Raw genomic sequence first — 6,113 nt, forward strand, 5'->3', positions numbered from 1 at the left:
CGTATTCTTCTTAGATTATTTTTTTCTTCTTGTCCCAGTAGGTGTTAGCTTTTCTGAACAGACACTGCACACCTTGCTTCCCTGGCATTATGTTTCTGTTCTGTTTTCACGGTTTCCCACGATGGCTGTTTTCAGCCTGGCTCCTCAAGGGTCTCCCCACACCTTTATAATTTGGTGATCAGCCTGGGGTTTGGGGCCTCCTTATTTCTAGAGATGCCCCCTCCCTGGAGCAGTGCAGCTGTGGCTCTGGGGCACCACGCACGCAGCGTTCAGCTTTCCGCTGAAAGGTGCTCAGGACCTCACGGCTGGGGATGCTCTCGGTGGCCTGTCTTTCGAGAGCAGACTTCTCTCTGGCGTCTGCCTGCCCTTCCTTCAGGCTCCTGGAGTCTTCCCCGTGGTTCTGTGTTGCCACCGTCAGCCGCAGATTCAGGCGGTTTATACGCAGAGTTCAGATCTTGCTGTTCCCCCAAGGGCCAGCATTTCCCTCATGTTTCCAGCTTCTGACGGCCCTGCGTGCTGATCCCTGGGACTTTCAACCAAGTAGGCTGTGCCTTTCCTCCTTCACTTCCTGCAGACCGAGCCGTGGTCCAGGAAGACACGAGTCCCGATTCTTACTCCTTCAAGATACCGTTTTCCAAGACTGACCCACCAGTAACTTCTGTCTGCTTTGGGGAGCTTCCCGGTGTCTCTATGTAGTTTTGGGTCGTTTTACCAGTGTTTATGACCGTCATGTCTGAGAAGGGCCCTGCGTCCACATTACCTCCCTGCTGCTATTTCGAGTGGTCCCAATGTCGTGTTTGATTTTGGCAGGGCAAGTCCTTTCCCATTAATCTTTTTCAAAGTGTTCTTAACAATTTTAATATTTCTTTCAGATTCAAATCCACTACTCTGGAGTGAAGACATTAATGTCCACCTTACTATTCCCAGATGTCTCCTTGTACAACGGGCTCACGGATTTCCCCTTGAATCCTGCGGAGAGCCGCTGGGTCTCCGAGGAGGGAGAGGAGTTGGTAGTGCTTTAAAGCAGCTCAGTAGGGAAAAGACGATTTGCATTGGGTTTTGTTTAATTTCCCCTGAGCCAAGAGTACCGAGTCCATTCCCGTCACATTATCTAATACAGCTCCAAAGATCCTCATTCCAGGATCACTTCTATCCCGAGTGACATCCACTTAACACCCAGAGCCCCGTGCTTTTAGCTGAATAAAGGTCAGACAATCAGACATTTGGGCAGCCGCCCATTATTGCGCTGGATGAGAGGCCACCCGGGAAAGGTTAATGCATATAAAGCACTGGATTTACCTCAACAAGCAGGTAATGATGCCTTGGAGAAGACATTTCCATTTTTATTCAGTTTAGTGGATGGATATTTGTGATTTTCAGTTCTAACTACTCCATTTAGGGAGTTCGCTTGGGAAACACTGTCTTGCAGTGGATAAAGGCCATCCTTTGCCAGAAAGCTCTGCTCTGATTATCTGCAGCAATATGAACACTGCACCCAGTGGAAGCAGAGATGATACATTAATAGATCACAGCCCCCCTTTCCAATGACTCCCTGGGAACCACATGCATTTTAATTAGTCCCTGTCTACGGAAGGGGGGGGTGACAAGGAGCCCTCCAGGCAGCTCTCTCTGCGGGGTGGAGGGCGTCTCTGGCTCTCCCTGGGGTAGGAGCCAACCTAACTCGTCTGGTTAGTTGTATGTCCTGAGGGAGTAGCTGGTGGTCCAGGACTGTGGCCGCCTGGGCTGGGAGCAGGCTACTGCACCTGCTGAGTTGATGAGGTGGGGGGGGTCAGGTTTCTGGATATGGGAGGGGCCGTCCAGCTGCAGGGTGGGCTCCGAGGGGGATGGCGCTGTGTCCAGAGTGAGGGGAGGCCGACCTCGCGCTGGTGGGTGCGCCCTTGCCTTGCAGGCCTGAGCCCATGTGGAAGCCTGTTGCCCTACGAGGGGGCCAACCCCACAGACTCCTGGTTGTTGGCAGGACCCTCCCCTACCCCAGGAGTGCCTGGGGCATTGAGCGCCTTTTGGATGACACAAGCCAGGGATAGAGCCTGGAGAGGACCTTGCTTTGCTGCCCCAAGTTCCCAGTCTGGAAAATAGCCTTGGCCTTCAAATGGTCAGTGGCCACTCCTGGCACGGGGGCCATCCAGGACCACTGGACTCAGCAGTCAGGGTTGGGCCCAGGGCAGGCTTTCGGGGTGTACGTCTGAGTGAGCAGGGCCTGCCGAGGAAGCAGGCTCTGGAAGAGGCCTCTGAGCTGACCAGGAGGGCCCTGGGGCCGAGCGCACTTGTGACGATGACCCCGGCAGCCAAGGCCGGCAGCTGGCTCACTCCGAGCCGCCCGATGAGGGTGTGTGGATGAGCCAGCAGATGCCACCGCTGTGCGTCCCACCCCATCATCTCTTGATGCTGGGGACCAAATGAAATCATTTCCATTTCTCTGGTTTTTCTTTTCCTTTTTTTTTTAAAGAAAGAAAAACTAGGTTAATTACTAGTTTTATTGGATATTGAATAAATATCAAACAGATGTTAGCAGCATGTGGAAGACAAACAGCTCTTGTGTAGAAAATAAATTTATTCTCGTTATCGTGGTGACTACTGAGGTTTTATAAACACGCTGATAAGATGAGCCTCAAATGCGTGGTGTGTCTGGAGCTTCTCTGGGAACCTGGCATGGCTGCGCCCTCTGCAGACACTGACTGCACTGGCTTCATCCTCTCCGCCCACAGGCGAGTGTCATTCTGATCCACCCACAGTCAGCTGTTCCAGGCGGTGGTGGGGCTCAGAATCTCCACAGACTCGCTCAGGCTGCAGGCCCCATCCAGAGCTCTGCCCCAGCGTCCAGGGCTGTGCGTGGTGTTTCTGTGTTTTGCATGTGACTGTGTGTCCTTAGGAGGGCTGAGAGACACCCCTCTGCAGGTGCTGCATTGTCCTTCCCGGAGTTTATTCCTGAGCTGACTTCCCTTTTCTGCACCCACTGTAACGTGGGCTACTGTGTCTCAGGGTGTCTTCTAACTTGTGACCATCTGTAACGAAATTATTTTCATTTATTTTCCTTATTTTCATGTTTTAATCCTATATCCTGGCCACGTATTTGGTGATCTTCGCGGTTTTTCTCATTTGATTCTCGTGGGTCTCCCAGAAGCGGGGGATGTTAGCATACATCACACATCACCATAGCTTCCCTCTTTCTTCCCAGTTTTAACCCCTTAATCCTTCCTGCCAGACAGTTGAACAGGGCGATACCTCCAGTGAGACGTTAATAGTCGAGAGACAGTGGCACAGGCTCAAGACTGCAGGGCCTCCTGGGCAGATCCCTGAGGAGCTGGCACCTGCCCCTTGTCACCTGGGAGAGTGTGTGTCTAAGGCAGAAATGTCCACAGAGATGGTGACGTGAGTTTTTTCTCCTTATGTTTACTGGATTGATGAATCTTTTAAAAGATTAAAAAATTTTAATACAATTTTTAAAGGTTACACTTCATTTACAGTTATTACAAATTACTGGCTATATTCCCCGTGTTGTATGATACATCCTTGTGCCTAACTTGCACCCAATGGTTTGTACCTCCCACTCCCCCCACCCCTATACAGCCCTTCCCCCACTCCTGGTAACCACTAGTTTCTTCTCTATATCTGTGAGTCTTCTTTTTTTTTCTCTATTCATTAGTCTGTTGTATTTTTTACATTCCACATATAAGTGAGATAATATAGTATTTGTCTTTCTCTGTCTGACTTATTTCACTTAGCATAACATGCTGCAAGTCCATCCACGTTGCTGCAAATGGCATTATTTGGTTCTTTTTTTATGGCTGAGTAATGTTCCATTGTATATATGTACCACATCTTATTTATTTATTTAAATTTATTTACTTATTTATTTTTGGCTGCATTGACTCTTTTGTTGCTGCAGGCGGGCTTTCTCTAGCTGCGGCGAGCGGGGGCTACTCTGTTGTGGTGTGCTGGGCTTCTCATTGCGGTGGCTTCTCTTGTTGTGGAGCATGGGCTCTAGGCACGCAGGCTTCAGTAGTTGCAGCACGTGGGCCCTAGAGTGCGTGGGCTTCAGTAGTTGCGGTACCTGGGCTCAGTAGGTGCAGCGCCTGGGTTCTAGGGCACATGGGCTTCAGTAGTTGTGACACACAGGCTCAGGACTTGTGGCTCACGAGCTTAGTTGCTCCACGGCGTGTGGGATCTTCCCAGACCAGGGATCAAACCTGTGTGCTCTGCACTGGCAGGTGGATTCTTAACCACTGCACCACCGGGGAAGTCCCTGCAATCTTAACACCCCTGCATCGGCAGGCGGACTCTCAACCACTGCGCCACCAGGGAAGCCCAAGCATTCCCTTTTCTTCATATCCTCGCCAATATTTGTTATTTGTGGTCTTTTCTGATGATAGCCGTTCTGACAGGTGTGAGGTGCCATCTCATTGTGGTTTTGATTTACATTTCCCTAATAATTAGTAATACTGAACATCTTTTCATGTACCTGTTGGCCATTTGTATGCCTTCTTTGGAGAAATGTCTATTTAGGTCTTCTGCCCATTTTTCGATTGGGTTGTTTGTGCTTTGTTACTGAGTTGTACGAGCTGTTTGTGTATTTTGGAAATGAAGCCCTTATCGGTCGCATCATTTGCCAATATTCTCCCAGTGCACAGCTTGTCTTTCGTTTTGTTGGTGGTTTCCGTTGTTATGCAAAAGCTTATAAGTTTGATTAGGTCCCATTTGTTTATTTTTGCTTTTATTTCTATTGCCTTGGGAGACTGACCTAAGAAAACATTGATATGATTTGTGTCAGAGGATGTTTTGCCTATGTTCTCTTCTAGGAGTTTTATGGTGTCATGTCTTATATTTCAGTCTTTAAGCCATTTTGAGTTTATTTTTGAGTATGGTGTGAGGGTGTGTCCTAAGTTCACTGAGTTACATGTTCAAGCCACATTTTGTATGTGTGAATTTTCGTCGTTTCTGGGGCCCTTTGCCGCTATTTTCCGCAGTCTTTCTGATAGTGTTTTGTGTGGACGCTTCTGCTCTTCCTGTCCCGTTCTCCTGTTTGGATGCGTCTGATTTCCCTGACCTACGTGGCAGGTGGTTCTGGGCAGGTGGGGAGGGTGCACTGGGGTTTCTAGGTCTCTCCGTCCTGCAGGGATGGACTGGTCCTTAAGATGCTTCTGGCAGCCAGGAGTCGCTCCCACGGACAAGCTGCTCCACCCCCTTGGGAAGCCATCTTGCTCTGCCCCGACCTGCAGACTGTAAACCCAGCCGGCCGGGCACCTCCTAGTGCTGTGACAGTTCCATCCTCAAGGGAAAAAATGTGTGGGGTTATTTTTCCCAAAAAAATTCCCTTTTGCTCACTGAGTTTCTCCTGTTATTGAGAAATGTCATGATTTCTGTCTCCTTTAACTGGAAGACTACCTGTTGGGTAAAATTTACCGTAAGCGCATTTATCTGGTCTCCAGACCTGGCTCAGCCCCGTCCCCACCCTGTCTCTGTCCCCTGGGGTGGAAGGCAGCCCTCTCCACCACGCACAGCGGTATTTACTGCGTGCTGCATGCAGCCGGCACCTGTGTTCCCTGTGTTTTCTCTGATGAGCTCAACTGCTGGGGTGGGGGAGGGGCAGGAATCCACTGCTTTCTTGGGGCCGTGCCTGTCACAGCCCCACCTTGGGGGCACTGGGACTGATGGAGCCTGGGCGTTTCCAAGAGAGACCCTAGTCCTACTCAGGCTCCACTGGTGTCTCCCTCGGGCCTGGGCCAGCAGGAGGCGGTGACCCGGCTCTGCTGGACGGAGGGTGTGGCTGGACCAGAGCCTTGCTCCCTACCCCTTTCAGGGCAGGAGACGAGACGTGTGGCCATGTGACCAGCGCCGGCTGAGGCCCCAAGGGCCCAGGCGTCATCCCCCCAGAGAAGGGCACGTGGTTCTCTCAAGTCTAACCTTGGTTGGTCCCTTCCCTGTCCGAGGTTTCTTGGTTCATCTAAAGCTCTTCTTGCTGTTCTGGTGCCTGTTTCCATGGCTCATCTCTGTGCCGAGCTGGCTTCCGCCCGCCCCCTGGGGTCCTCACTGCCTCAGGAGGAAACGCCCTGTGGTTGCACCTGCCCTGCCCACGCCTCACTTCTGTATGAGCT

Source organism: Lipotes vexillifer, unplaced genomic scaffold (assembly GCF_000442215.2).
Source record: "Lipotes vexillifer unplaced genomic scaffold, Lipotes_vexillifer_v1.1 scaffold382, whole genome shotgun sequence".
Lineage (NCBI taxonomy): Eukaryota > Metazoa > Chordata > Mammalia > Artiodactyla > Lipotidae > Lipotes > Lipotes vexillifer.